The sequence below is a fragment of the Glycine max genome, chromosome 15 (genome assembly GCF_000004515.6).
Source record: "Glycine max cultivar Williams 82 chromosome 15, Glycine_max_v4.0, whole genome shotgun sequence".
In the NCBI taxonomy this organism is placed as follows: domain Eukaryota; kingdom Viridiplantae; phylum Streptophyta; class Magnoliopsida; order Fabales; family Fabaceae; genus Glycine; species Glycine max.
The window spans coordinates 25924687-25940835 of record NC_038251.2 but is presented as its reverse complement, the minus strand read 5'-3'; positions in this window follow the sequence as shown (position 1 = coordinate 25940835).

The following is a 16149-nucleotide window of genomic DNA, read 5'->3' as shown; positions in this document are numbered from 1 at the left end:
CACATGGCTACACAACCCAGCTCCCCTCCTCCTCTTGAGTTAGCAACACCTTCACCATCTACGTTGAAGAAGACAAGAAAAGCAACACGACTCATATCGTTGGCTACTAGACCAGCTGGGGTAGAGAGACCAGTGGTTCATGTTGATCCTGTAATTGGAAAAACCGATGGTCCCCACATAAAGAAATTAAGAACGTATTTGAGGATTATTGCTTGCGATAAGGTGGATGTCACATATGATAATTGGAAACAAGTCCCTGCAACTGAAAAGGATTTGATCTGGGAGGATATTCAGGTATTTCAATTAAATGTTGAAAGTCATTATAATATGTTGTACTAAAAATCATATTTGTAGAAGCAAGCTTCATGATGATGAATCAAGTATGATTCAAGTAGTTTTGATGATAACAAAAAGCCCAAAAGAATGATGTCAAGATTGAGTCAAAAAGTTCAAGAAATCAAGAAGATTCAAGATTCAAGAGAAGTTGATTTCAAGATTCAAGAAAAGACATCAAGAAGAATCATGATTCAAGAGAAGATGAATTCACAAGGGAAGTATTGAAAAGGATTTTTCAATAACCAAACATAGCATAGTTTTGTTTTACAAAAAGAGTTTTCTCAAAATTTTCTGAGTTACCAGAGTATTTACTCTCTGGTAATTGATTATTAGTTTCCTGTAATCGATTACCAGTGATAAAGTTTGATTTCAAAAGCTTTTAACTGAATTTGCAATGTTCCAAAAGTTTTTTAAATGGTGTAATCGATTACAATATATTGGTAATCGATTACCAGTGTATCTGAACGTTGGAATTCAAATTCAATTGTGAAGAGTCACATCTTTTCTTAAAATGCATTGTGTAATCGATTACATGGTTATGGTAATCGATTACCAGTGACAAGTTTTGAATAAAAAGTCAAGAGATGTAACTCTTGACATGATTTCTCAAGGTTATAACTCTTCCAATGGTTTTCTTGACCAGACATGAAGAGTCTATAAAAGCAAGACCTTGACTTGCATTCAAATAACTTTTGAACAACTTTTTGAACTTCTTTGAACAACTTTTGAGAAATCTTGAAACCTTTTCTACTCATCTTTCTTCTTCTTCTTCTTCCTTTGCCAAAAAGCTTTCCAAGTTTTCTGTTTTCCAAACCTTGTTCTTCTACAGAAAACAAAAGTGTGCTATATCTTTTCATTCTCTTCTCCCTTTTGCCAAAAAGAATTCAACAAGGACTAATCGCCTGAATTCTTGTTGTGTCTCTCTTCTCCCTTTTCCAAAAGAACGAAGGACTAACCGCCTGAATTATTTTGGGTCTCCCTTCTCCCTTTTCAAAGAATTCAAAAGGACACAGTCTGAGAATTCTTTTGATTCTTCCCTTTCCCTTAAACAAAATATTTCAAAGGACTAACCACCTGAGAATTGTTTGTCTTAACACATTGGAGGGTACATCCTTTGTGGTACAGTTAGAGGGTACATCTACTTAGGTTGTTGTAACTGAGAACAAGAGAGGGTACATCTCTTGTGGATCCGTTCAAGTGGAGGGTACATCCACTTGGTTGTTCAAAGAGAACAAGGGAGGGTACATCCCTTGTGGATATTTTCTTGTAAAGGTTTTTACAAGGTAGAAAGAAATCTCAAGGACCACAGGTTGCTTGGGGATTGGATGTAGGCACGAGTTGTTGCTGAACCAGTATAAAATTCTTGTGTTTGTCTTCTTCTTCCCTACACTTTTAATTTCCAGTGTACTTTTAATTATCGCTTTTACTTTTGGTTAAGTTTCTATTTCTGTTCTTTACTTTCTTAACATTATAGTAAAAGCCTAATTGAATCTAGTAACATTAAGAAGGATAGATTTTAATTAGTAAAGGTTCATTAATAATTAATTCAACCCCCCTTAATTATTCTGAGGCCATTTGATCCAACAAGTGGTATCAGAGCAGATATCTTGTAGAAAGTTTAACCACTTCAAGATTCATGGACTCTTTAAATTCTCTATTTCCTGAAGGAAATTCCATCCATATGCCACCTATCTTTAATGGTGAGGGTTACCACTATTGGAAAACCCGTATACAGATTTTCATTGAAGCCATAGATTTAAACATTTGGGAAGAAATAGAAATAGGACCTTACATACCCACCGTAGTAGATGTAAGCACTAGCAGCACAACACAAAAACCTAGAGATAAGTGGACAGAAGAGGATAGAAGAAGAATCCAATATAATCTTAAAGCCAAAAACATTATCACTTTAGCCCTAAGAATATATGAGTATTTTAGAGTGTCAAACTGCACAAATGCAAAAGAGATGTGGGATACTCTCCAACTTACACATGAAGGCACCACTGATGTGAAAAAATCTAGAGTCAACACCCTTACACATGAATATGACTTGTTTAGGATGAGCCCTAATGAAAACATCCAAAGTATGCAGAAAAGATTCACACACATAGTCAACCATCTTGCCTCCTTAGGAAAAATATTCCCTAATGAAGAGCTAATTATTAAAGTTTTAAGATGCTTAAGTAGGGAATGGCAGCCCAAGGTAACTGCTATTTCTGAAAGTAAAGATCTTTCTTCTATGTCTTTTGCCACTTTGTTTGGAAAATTGTAGGAACATGAAATGGAACTTCAACGACTTAATCAAAATGAAGAAACCGACAAAAAGAAAAGAAGCATAGCACTTAAAGCCTCCTCATCAATGCAAGAAGAAAATGAAGAAGAAGAATCAGAAGACTTTGTGAAGAAGTTTCAAAAATTTGTCAAGAAGAGAAGAATCGAGAGGTGTCAAAACTTCAACAATGGAAGAAGATCTCAAGAAGACTCTCAAATTCTTAGATGCTACAAATGCAACCAACTTGGTCACATCAAAACAAATTGTCCCTCAAATGAGGAATGGCCTGAGAAAAGGGATAAGAAAAGGTATGGAGAAAGAAGGACCAAGAAGGCTTACATTGCATGGGATGACAATGACTCATCCGATGGTTCAGAAAAAGAGATCAATCTTCTAACCAAGGATTATGAGAGTGATGAGTACATCTCTCAAGAAGATTAAGCAAAAAGCAAAAGTATGACTTCCATTTTTGAAGATCTAGACACTTTAATCATGAAAAAGATAACATCAAAACCATTGTATGTGTTTATATGTTTTGATTGAGTTAATTTTTATTTCTCAAAGCATGAAGTTTCTTTTTAAATATTTGATAATGTATATGATCATTATTCTTTAATACTTGTGTTGATTATTTTGATATAATTGAATATATACAATGACAATTTTTTTTAATAAATGATTATGCATGATTTTGAATGAGATATGTGAATTACTTGCTTAAGGTTCTTTCATAAAGTGTTTTTCAAAAATTTAATGTTATATATATATATATATATATATATATATATATATATATATATATATATATATTTTAAAAAGTATTTTGACTTTCATTCAAATCCTCTTTCCCTTAAGAATCTTTCAGCATTTAGTTTTGGCTGAAATGCTCTCTGGTAATCGATTACTACAATAGTGTAATCGATTACTATAATAGTGTAATCGATTACAGACATTTAAGAAGGGTGTAATCGATTACCAAATGCTGTAATCGATTACAACGCGTCCCTGCCCCTATATATTCAAATTCAAAATCAGAAATCTGCAACTCCTCATTTTCTCTCACGAACCCTCGTTCCCAATTCTTGTTTCGGCCATATCTTGCTCATTTCTTGTCCAAATCAAGTCCCACAAAGCCCAAAATTCTTCTTTTTTCATTCTCTTTCACTTTAACCGATTGAAATTTCAAAGAACTTCCTCAAATGGAGGAACCATCAAAGAAGCGCAAGGGTTCTTCGAGTCGAAGCGAACAACATTCTGAGGCTCAGGAAACGCATATTCCCTCCTCCATTTTCCACTTCCTCGCTGTTCTCATCAAAAGAACAACAGATACAGTACACAAACCTTTTCTCTTCTCGTTCCATTATCGATCATAAATTCATTGACATGGATTTCTTTTCCAATGAGAGTTTTGAATGCATTCAGGCATTTCAGAACTCAAACCTCATTCCTTTTATGTCTTTGAAATTGCCTGTTTATTCTGAACTAGTTAAAGCTTTATATTCTAACCTCGAAATTCAAGAAAGCACTTTGATTTATGAGGTTTTTGGGATAAAAATGGTCATTGACCAATCCCTATTCTATGACTTGACCCAATTATCTAGTGAAGGTGTACCATTTGAAGGTACACTGAATGATGATTGGAAATTTGATTTCTCTGTGCATGATGCCTGCCAGTTGGTTTGCACCAACCAAGCGGATGATCGGAAGGCTGCTTGCCGGTTCATTGGCTTTTGAAAGCCGCATCCTTCACTATCTTATTGTGCGCATTTTACTTCCAAGATCTTCAAACCTTGCACAGGTTTCTGAAGAAAATCTTATTGTCATGTGGGCTTTTCATACCGACCGACAAATTGATTGGGCACACTTAGTCCGATATCGCATGCATAAGGCATTGCGATTAAATGCTCCTTTGCCCTATCCTCATCCAGTCACTCTTTTCCTTCAACACTTTAACATCCCTCTTGATTATGAACCTTATGTTCCAATCAAGAGATCCTTTCTGATCGGTGCTGCTGTGATTGCATCTTTTGGTTACTGCAAAGAGCGTGATGGCTCTTAGGTAAAAAAGGGTGCTCAACCTCATGATGATGAAGGACACTTACCAGTAGGAGAGGATTCCTCTCTCCTTCAGAGTATCTTGGACAGGTTTGATGGACTTCAAACCTTTTTTGGCGAAAGGTTTGATGCTTTGGAACAACAAGTGGACATGCGTTTCGACGGAATGGACTCAAGGATCACCAAGGTTGATGAAGATGTCACTTTCATCCGCACATGCTTTGATCTACCACCACCACCACCACCATCATCTTAGTTTTTATTAATTTTTAGTATTAATATTAGTACTTTGATTTCAAGTCGTGTATTTGGCTATGATTAGTCATTTATGTATGTTTTATATTTCTTACGCACTTTGGCTTTTTGTTGATGCCAAATGGGGAGAGAAAATAAGGATTAAATCAAGAACTCATATAATTAAATAACTTAATTTCAAGTGAAGCTTAAACTCAAAAAAAGGGGGAAAATATGGAGAATTAAGTGAGTGATCGACTAGGAAAAAGAATGTGTATGTGTTTCTTGATTTCAGGGTTGTCATCATCAAAAAAGGGGAGATTGTAGAAGCAAGCTTCATGATAATGAATCAAGTAGTTTTGATGATGACAAAAAGCCCAAAAGAATGATGTCAAGATTGAGTCAACAAGTTCAAGAAATCAAGAAGATTCAAGATTCAAGAGAAGTTGATTTCAAGATTCAAGAAAAGACATCAAGAAGAATCAAGATTCAAGAGAAGATGAATTCACAAGGGAAGTATTGAAAAGGATTTTTCAAAAACCAAACATAGCATAGTTTTGTATTACAAAAAGAGTTTTCTCAAAATTTTCTAAGTTACCAGAGTATTTACTCTCTGGTAATTGATTATCAGTTTCCTGTAATCGATTACCAGTGATAAAGTTTGATTTCAAAAGCTTTTAACTGAATTTGCAACGTTCCAAAAGTTTTTTAAATGGTGTAATCGATTACAATATATTGGTAATCGATTACCAGTGTATCTGAACGTTGGAATTCAAATTCAATTGTGAAGAGTCACATCTTTTCTTAAAATGCATTGTGTAATCGATTACATGGTTATGGTAATCGATTACCAGTGACAAGTTTTGAATAAAAAGTCAAGAGATGTAACTCTTGACATGATTTTCTCAAGGTTATAACTCTTCCAATGGTTTTCTTGACCAGACATGAAGAGTCTATAAAAGCAAGACCTTGACTTGCATTCAAATAACTTTTGAACAACTTTTTGAACTTCTTTGAACAACTTTTGAGAAATCTTGAAACCTTTCCTACTCTTCTTTCTTCTTTTTCTTCCTTTGCGAAGAAGCTTTCCAAGTTTTCTGTTTTCCAAACCATGTTCTTCTGCAGAAAACAAAAGTGTGCTATATCTTTTCATTATCTTCTCCCTTTTGCCAAAAAGAATTCAACAAGGACTAATCGCCTAAATTCTTTTTGTGTCTCTCTTCTCCCTTTTCCAAAAGAACGAAGGACTAACCGCTTGAATTCTTTTGGGTCTCCCTTCTCCCTTTTCAAAGAATTCAAAAGGACACAGTCTGAGAATTCTTTTGATTCTTCCCTTTCCCTTAAAGAAAAGATTTCAAAGGACTAACCGCCTGAGATATCTTTTGTTTCCCCTTACAAAGATTCAAAGGAGTAACCGCTTGAGAATTCTTTGTCTTAACACATTGGAGGGTACATCTTTTGTGGTACAAGTAGAGGGTACATCTACTTGGGTTGTTGTAACTGAGAACAAGAGAGGGTACATCTCTTATGGATCAGTTCAAGTGGAGGGTACATCCACTTGGTTGTTCAAAGAGAACAAGGGAGGGTACATCCCTTGTGGATCTTTGCTTGTAAAGGTTTTTACAAGGTTCAAAGAAATCTCAAGGACCGCAGGTTGCTTGGGGACTGGATGTAGGCACGGGTTGTTGCTGAACCAGTATAAAATTCTTGTGTTTGTCTTCTTCTTCCCTATACTTTTAATTTCCGTTGTGCACTTTTAATTATCGCTTTTACTTTTGGTTAAATTTCTATTTCTGTTCTTTACTTTCTTAACATTATAGTAAAAGCCTAATTGAATATAGTAACATTACGAAGGATAGATTTTAATTAGTAAAGGTTCATTAATAATTAATTCAACCCCCCTTCTTAATTATTCCGAGGCCACTTGATCCAACAATATTTTGTAATTTACTAACTACAAAATGTATGTATTGTATCACAAGCTGAATTTGACATTCCTAAATCATCCGATTTAAGGACCAAGAAAAAAATACTTCAGACCGTAGGAGAGCGGTGGAGACAGTTTAAGTCAGATTTGACCTTGAAATGGGCTCTGGCACATGGTAAGGAGGGCAAGGATGACAAAGTATGTGAAAAGTACGACATAAGCAAAGAGAAGTGGACCCAGTTTTATCAGAGCCGTAGAAACCCTTGACGAGAAGTTAGTTGATTTTCATTGTTTCTTAAACTTCATATTTATGTATTATTGTCAACTGTATTAAGTTACTGTTATGTGGTATTGTCATAGGATGGTCAAAAGAAGGCGTAGACCATTCAGAAACAAAACATTGCTCCTCACGTGTTGTCTCACGGGGGATATGATTTTCTAGAACAAAAGTTGATGGAGGAGAAACAAAAGAAATGATTGGAGGAAGTAGCCCAATTCGGGAGCACTGACACAGTCCTTGATCCTTCATCTCCCATTAGACGACATGTAAAGTGTGTCATACCCTAATTTCGTTCGGGGATTATTATTTGATGATATACAACCTTTGATTGGCCGCTTCGAGATACTTGGCACCCTTTGGTGCATAATATGTGAAGTCCCGAGACGTGCCGAAAATCAAAAGGAAGCAGGCTTACGCGATCCGTGAAAATTCCGTATTGTGATGGAAATCGAAAGGAGGTATTTTTCGCAATCCGTGAGTTTTCGTAACTTCTTCGAAAGCTAAAAGAGTAAATACATAATCCATGAAGATTCGTAACCTTGCGGAAGGAAAATAAGTATCGTTACGAAATTCGTAAAGTTTCGTAACGTTACGGAAAAAGAATTATCAAAAAAGGGTAAAGGGGGGTGTATTTAGTAAAATGGGGGGTGCAACTAGTAATTTTCGAATCTGGGCCCTTCTAGAGGTTTCTGGGAAATTTCTTGCTTAAGTTTGAAGCAACCTAGCTCGCCTGGGCGAGCTAGGTGGCCACCACACCCCCCGTTTTGTTGAAAAATGGGATTCCGGGGCTTCCGGGACACCAGTAATGCTTCCGTAAAATTCCCATAACCCTAAATAAGCATAATTAACTTAATACGGGTGAGACGGAAGAGAAAAAAAGAAGAAAATCAAGTCCTATATGCTTCCGTAAGGGTTCCGTAACTTTTCTGTAAATTACGAAAGAAGGGGGGTGAACTTATCAAAATTGGGGGGGGGGGATGCAAATAGCAATTTCGAAATTTTGAATTGGGCCGTCCAGAATGTTTTTAAAGCTGGATTGCTTCTGGAGGAAGCAACCCAGCTCGTCTGGGCGAGCTGGGCGGCAACCTCCTCCCCTTTTTTCCTATAAATAGGCTGAAAAGGGGGTGTTCTAAGGATCGAGGATGCCCCTGGTGAAGTATTTCAGCTGTTTTGGGTGAAAAAAATTGTTTCCGTGAATAAAATCCAAGCCGAGGTGCTTCCGTAACACTTCCGAGAGGTTTCCGTAAGCAAATTCGTGAAGGTTTTCCTCCGTTATTCACCGTTCTTCATCCGTTCTTCGTTCTTCAACGGGTAAGTTTCCAAATCGAGCTTTTCAATTCATTCTATGTACCCGTGGTGGTCCACATTTTGTTTCATGTATTTTTATTCTCGTTTTCATTCGCTTTCTATACCCCCTTTTGACGTGCTTCAGTCATTTATTTAAGTTGTTTCTCGCCTAATATAAAAATTAAATAAATTTCCACCGATCATTTGAATTGTATCATCCGTTAATTTCTGTTAAAGAGAATTCCGACCGTTCGGTCGTGCCATAACCACGTTGGAAATCAAAAAAGAGGTAAAATAATAATATAATAAATAAAAAAATACCCTTTTAGTAAAATAAAGTGAAAAATCAATCGGATGTTTTCTCTTTGGGATTTCTCATTCTTAATTGAATTGACTAATAACTAAAGTGAAATTAAGGCTAAAATCAACTCGCCTAGTCAAGCTCGTCCACAAAAAATAGGGTTTTGAAAGTTTATCATTTCAGTTTCTTACCAAGTAAAATGGATCATTTTTAAGGTCCAACGCCTTAAAATGATCACCTTTCAAGTAAAAAGTATCACTTGATTCACGCATAAGGAAGAACTACGTAGGTCTGATTTCCTCTTCGATGGAGGGTATGTAGGAGCAAGAGCCCCGCTTTTGTCGACCTCAAAAAATAAAAAAAAAATTAAGATAACACAATTCCACAATTCTAAAAAATAGGCTGTTGTCCTTTGAGACAAACGTGAGAGGTGCTAATACCTTCCTCAAACGTAAATACAACTCCCGAACTTAGAATTTTCATTTTGACCGGTTTCCTTCGGTTTTTCCGACGTTTTCCACAAATAAATGTTGGTGGCGACTCCGTGCATCTTTCCTCCTTTGGAAAGCGTACCCGTGAGCCTCGCCTTCGCTCGCCCGCAAAAGGGCACGTTGTGACAGTTGGCGACTCCACTGGGGACTTTTTTTTGTGAGTTAGGCCTATTTTAAGGAATTGTGGATTTGTGAAACTTCGTGTGTGCATTTGTTGAACTGTGTAAAATGTAAATAATTGTTGTCTATTTCGCATTCTTTACACTGCATTCTAAGCACCCACGGGTTTGAGTAAAAAAGGGGCCCTATACCTGGGTTCATGGGAATTTAAGGAGTGGAGGTGAATCTATCATCATGCTAGGTCTCCGACTTGCTTGATAATAGTGAAACCTCGTCTAGAGCTTTCTCTCTTTATAATGTGTTGTCGCTGGTATTCCATACCGCCACAATATTATTATCTTGAGTGATGATACCTCTAGGAAACAGCCGTGTGAGTTATGAATTGTTGGGGAGTAGTTATTAGAGACACCTAGATATTGTCCTATAGGTTCCCGAATAGGGGCAAAGAGCAAACACGCTCCGTGCCATTCATTCTCATGCATTTTTTTGGTAAATAGCACTAGTTTATAGTTTTGCTAGTGATGTTTGGTTTCTTTAGAGTAATACGTAACCTTTTTAATACTACGTTGAGGCGCCATCATGCCCAAAACGTAGCATTAAAGTTGGATCTCTGCAGTCTCGTATGTGTGAATTACCCCTTTGTGTTGTTTTCTTTCCGTTTCATGCATGCGCATCTGCATCATAGCGTCACACATGCATTGTATGTGGGTCTCATCTTTTGTCATGGGAAGCCGGAAGATCCATATCGTCTTCTTAACTGCACACATGGGGCACTGCGCCCCCCAAATGCGCAATAAGGAGAGATAATTTTCCGGGCTCTCGTGTCCGTAAATGCATTCATATCATGCACCGCATAAACATCTCTTCTGCATCATAATGAACATATCGTTCCTGCATTTGTCCGTTATCACATTCCCATTTTGCATGAGTCATTGCATGATCATGCATATGCGTTCAAGATACTTTTTGTTCTACATGTTTGCTCATACATGATCCTTGTATTTTCCTCTACAAAACAAAAACAAAAAAAAAGGGAAGCATGAAAATTCATGATGCATTGTTAGTTGCATGTGTTAGGTACCATGAGCCAACCATGTTGGGATCATAAACCCATTTCTAAAATTAAAAAAAAACACAAACAACAAAACAAAATGATTGAGCATGGTACCTAATGCGTGGTTAATTAAGAAATGAGGTCTCTTCGGGCATCTCAATCTCATAATTACATTTTCCATGCATAGCTTGCGTATTCTCGAGTCTTTCATCCCTATGAAATGTTGTTGAAGTATTGGCGATCAAAATTTCCATTCTCTGGGTTATGGGGTTGAACCAAGCTCGTGCTTTTACGAAAAGGTTCATCGAGTCAAGTTGAAGTATGGAAGTAACCATCTTGCGAAAAATTGGGGCAAAAGATGGATCGTGTTACATCGCTCCTTCGTCTACTGCCAAACACATTTAGGGCTGTCGATGTCCCTGTTACTTCCAGTTTCACCTTGACGGAGATGCCATGGACCATGTTGAAAATCTAAATTGATTCAACCCCATATCCTATGTAAAAATTCGCAATACTTCAATTGTGCATCATTCGCATACATCCATGTTGTTCATTAGTTGCATTGCTCATTGCATTCTTTCCTTGAAAAGAAAAAGAGAACCTAATCATTGTTATAAAAAAGAAAAAAAGAGCATGCTTTACGGTGCCCTCACCGAACCTGTGCTAGAGCTAGAGTAATGGGTAAAGCGGAGGAGGTACAAGAGTAGATGGAGGCCGACATGGAGGCCATGAAAGAGCAAATGGCCGCAATGATGATGGCCATGATGAGCATGAGGAAGATAATGAAAGCCAATGCGGTTACAATTGCCGCTACCAGCACTGTTGCTAAGGTGAACCCGATGCCCCCATCTGGCCTCAACCAAATGAATCATCCAACCTTAGATATGGTAGGCAAAGATTTGGGAAGTAGGGGCGACCCCCATGATGTGCAAATTCAAAACGAGCACGCCTTCCCGCCATATGGTTTGCCTCTCAACTATACGCCACCCAATGTGGCGTACACTCCCAATAAGAATGTCAATAACTCCACTCCTATACCCATTGAGAGCCAACAACCCTAAACTGATCATGCACATGTCTCTTAAACCGTGGGGGAGACACATGAAATTCCCCATCACAATCTAGCCGACTTCGAGCCTTGGCTCGGATATGTCACTGAAGGGCAAGCAGTTGGTGGTATACCCCTTGAAAACACTTCGGAAGGCCCTCAGTATCACCCACAACTACACCTCTTGCATTCCCCAACAAGTAAAAACCCTCATGCTATGGCAGAAATGGGAAAGTTGGACCATCTAGAGGAAAGGCTCAGGGCCATTGAAGGAGGTGAAGATTATGCCTTTGCTAACCTAGAAGAATTGTTCCTAGTACCCAATATCATCACCCTTCCCAAGTTCAAGGTGCCAGACTTTGACGAGTACAAGGGGACTACTTGCCCCAAGAACCATCTATAGATGTATTATCGGAAGATGGGGGCATGCGCAAAAGATGAGGAACTGCTGATACATTCCTTCCAAGAAAATCTTACTGGGGTAGTTGTTACTTGGTACACTAACCTGGAACCTTCTCGAGTCCACTCTTGGAAGGACCTAATGGTTGCCTTCATTAGGCAGTATCAATACAATTTTGATATGGTTCCGGATAAGATGCAACAATAGAACATGTGCAAAAAGGGGCACAGATCTTTCAAAGAATACGCCCAAAGGTGGAGAGACCTGGCAGCTCAAGTGGCACCTCAATGATGGAGAAAAAATGATAATGATAGTAGACACATTACCAGTATTCTACTATGAAAAGATGGTGGACTACACACCTTCCAGCTTTGATGATATGGTCTTCACCGACGAAAGGATCAAAGCGAGTCTAAAAAGAGGCAAATCTGATCATCATACTTTGATAAATGCCAAAAAAACTAGGGCAAATGAAGAGGGTGAGAATGAGGGACAAGCCCATGCTGTGACTGCTATTCCTATACAGCCAAGTTTCCCACCAACCCAACAATGTCATTACTCAGCCAATAACAAACCTTCTCCTTACCCACCGCCCAGTTATCCACAAAGGCCATCCCTAAAATCAACCACAAAGCCTACCTACCGCACTTCCAATGACAAACACCACCTTTAGCGTAAACCAAAACACCAACCAAGAAATGAATTTTGCAGCGAGAAAGCCTGTAGAATTCACCCCAATTCCAGTGTCTTATGCTGACTTGCTCCCATATCTATTTGATAATTCAATGGTAGCCATAACCCTAACCAAGGTTCATCAACCTCCATTTCTCCGAGAATACGACTCGAACGCAACGTGTGCTTGTCATGGAGAAGCCCCGGGGCATTCCATTGAGCATTGTAGGGGCCTGAAGTGTAAGGTGCAAGGTCTAATTGATGCGGGCTGGCTGAAATTTGAGGAGAATCGTGTGTAAATCCTGACATTGACAAGAGATGCCACACATGGGGCAATTTTGAAAGCTGTTGTTAGATGTCTCTAATGACTCATCAGGATTTTCAAGTTTGTACCATTATTGTAAACCACAGTTATAATGTTAAATGAAATGGATAAAGTTGATATCTTTGTCCCTCGTCCTCTCACAAACGCATCTTTGCTTATTCAACTTTCACCAGAATGTGGGTGCAAGCCATTGGTCTGTTTGCTCAAGCGACCTGTGCTCCTGAGTTTGGACTTCCAAGACCGTTCAATCAAAGATTACTCGTCTTGCACGTTGGTGGGGCTGCCGTAAAACAACAAGTAAAGTTCAAAACAAATAAATTTCAAAATAAAAATAAAAATTAAAATAAAAAAAAGGGTTCAAAAAGAAAAAGAAAAAAAAAGCATTTGATTGGCTGTGTTTTCAAGACGTTCATGTGACCTCATTTTATCATTCCGGAAGGTTTGTCTTTTAGAGAGAAGTGAGTTATCAAGAATAGGATGTTGGACAAATGGCCTCAGTTAACTTAAGAAAAATGGGGGTTGAATTAAGATACGAAGACTATTCCCCAATTAAACTTTCACTCTCTCTTTTTGGATTAACAATGCACCCTTAACATGAATTACTCAAAAGACAATTCAAAATAAACTTCTTTAAAGCAAAAGATAAATAGCAATAAATAAAAGAAGTTTAAGGGAAGAGAGGAATGAAAACTTGATTTATACTGGTTCGGCCACTTCCCGTGCCTATGTCCAGTCCTCAAGCAACCCACTTGAGATTTTCCACTCTCTTTGTAAAACTCCTTTTACAAAGTCTGAACCACACAGAGACAACCCTTCCCTTGTGTTCAAGAATCCTCTACAACAAGAGACCCACGGTCTCTTAATCCCTTTTCAGAAATAAGAAGAAGAGAAGAAGAAATCTCTCTTAAAAGAGATAGATTGTACAATGAAGATCAATCAAAATTCCTTATTGAATATGCAAGTGGTTGACCAAGGAATCTTTTTGAGAGGATAAAATATTTCAGTTCAGAAAAAATCTTAATCTTTTAAGAGGATAAAACTTTTTGGGCAATGAAAACTCCCTTTAAGTTCGTGTTTCCAAGTCACCTTTGATGGTCATTCATAAAAAATTTGAATAGGTGTGACTCTTGGAAATTATTTTCTGAAAATCCCCTCTGGTAATCAATTACACATTATAAATTTTGAATTCAAATTTCTAGTGACTGTTATAAACATTTTCAGCTGCTGGTAATCGATTACCAGAGAGCAAATCTCAATTTGAAATGATGGAAATCTTTGGTCAAACCTTTTGTTTGTTTTCAATTTGGAAACTTCTTCCTAAAGATTCTAGAGATCAACTTGATCATATATCTTGATTTTCTTGGATTCTTGTCTTGAATAAAACTTAGAAGCACTTGATCCTTTAGCATCATCAAGACATCAAAATATCTTGCTTCTACATAGGAGTCATTTGACTTAATCCATCAACTGAAAAATCCTTCAACTATTTCTCGTCCTTGAAAAATTCTTTTTGCAAGAATCAACTGCATCTTTCATTCTTCCTCACTACGAGGTTGTGAAAACAAGACAACGATTGTACCTCAAAGCCTTACACTAGGGCAATGAAAGGCACCATGCAAAAACCTTAAGCGAACCTAGGGGTAGATTAGAAGCTCTCACCTAATAGGTTCCCAGCTACAAGGTCATTGGTACCTCAAAGCCATACACTGCGGAAATGAGGGGCATCATGCATGAGCCTCTAGTGAACATAGGGGCAGATCAAAAGTTCTTACCCGTCGATGTTTTTAAACAAGGAAAAAAAGGGAGATAAGCCCTGGAATTTCAATAGATTGATTAAACGTCAAACGACTCCATTGTCGTCACTCCAAAATGGTCAAGTGACTAAATCAAACAAAATATACACTCTGAGGGAGTTCCCGGAGAGATTTGCAAAAGATAGGATAAGGTTGCATGAATTATCACCTTTTTCAAAAGGACAGTCAATCTGTGTTTTCCAAAAAGATTAAATCAAAATCAAAATCACAAAATAGGGAAAGAATGTCATGAACATTGTACAACTTTCCATTGCATTGCATTGTTTCATATGAGGTCAGCATTACCAAATTTCACAACAAAGGTTGCATGCGTCTGCATCCCTAAAAATCATGTTAACTGCATAGATTTCCTACATCTCGTGTCCAATCTTGTTGGATGACTGGCCCTCTCGATGGGCCGACCTCTTGTTTTCTCATAAAGGTGGACCCTTGGGTACTAGTACCTATCACCTTTAGAGGACCATATGTCCTCGCCATCAGAGGACTGCACGCCCTCGCCTTTAGAGGGCTACGCGTCCTCATTTTCAGTGTGCTCCATATCCACACCTTAGAAGAATATAAGGTCCTTTGCCCTTAGATGCTTAACCGAGACTTGCGCTCCCGGTTAAGGGGCCAGTTAGTTTCCTTTTATCAGTTCCTGGGCCACCCCCTGATATTGGAGGGCGACCAACTGTGCGAGCACATCCAAAAAGGGAGGCTATCACGCATCTAGTATGCATACTGGGGCAAGATTTCACTCGTGCCGCTGCAAAAAGACGAGTACGGATCATGCGCACCAACATGACCACTCTTACATGGATATGGATGACGTTGTTATTTAGCAACATTCTGCCCAGCGACCACAATGCCAATCTCCCCCTGCAGATGTATCAGTTGGGATCGCGCCCACAAGACGCCCAATGGACCCGAAGATGTCCAACAAGGCCCTGGGGTTTCCAGTTTTGGTTACGGGCCTCTGTCAGTCCTACAGGGTGCCCGTTCCCCCAGCGAGGTCATGCCATCGTGACATAGGTAAGTATACATATGGTTCAACTGATTTCTGATGTCATCTATTGTTTGCAGGGATCGCGCCCACAAAGACACCCAGTGGACCCGGAGAAGTCCAACAGGGCCCTAGGGTTTCCAGCTCTGGTTACGGGCCTCTGTTGTCCTACAGGGTGCCTGTTCCCCCCGACAAGGTCACGTCATCATGACATAGGTAAGTATGCACATCGCTCAACTGATTTCTGATTTCATCTATTATTTGTAGGGATCGTGCCCGCAAGACACCCAGTGGACCCGAAGAAGTCCAACAGGGTCTTGGAGTTGTCAAGCTCTAATTAGGGGTCTATGTCAGTTCTACGGAGTACCTCTCACCTCCAGCAAGGGCATCAGGCCCCCTACTAATCGAGCTTTCATCAAGAAGTACTGCATCTCCAGGCAGGCGCAGGGCGAAACACCACAGCAGCCTGGGGATGGCCGGCAGCGGGCAACAGACGCACCGCCATCACCTCTAGAGTTCACCTCAGCTCATCCACAAAAAGGTTAGAGCGT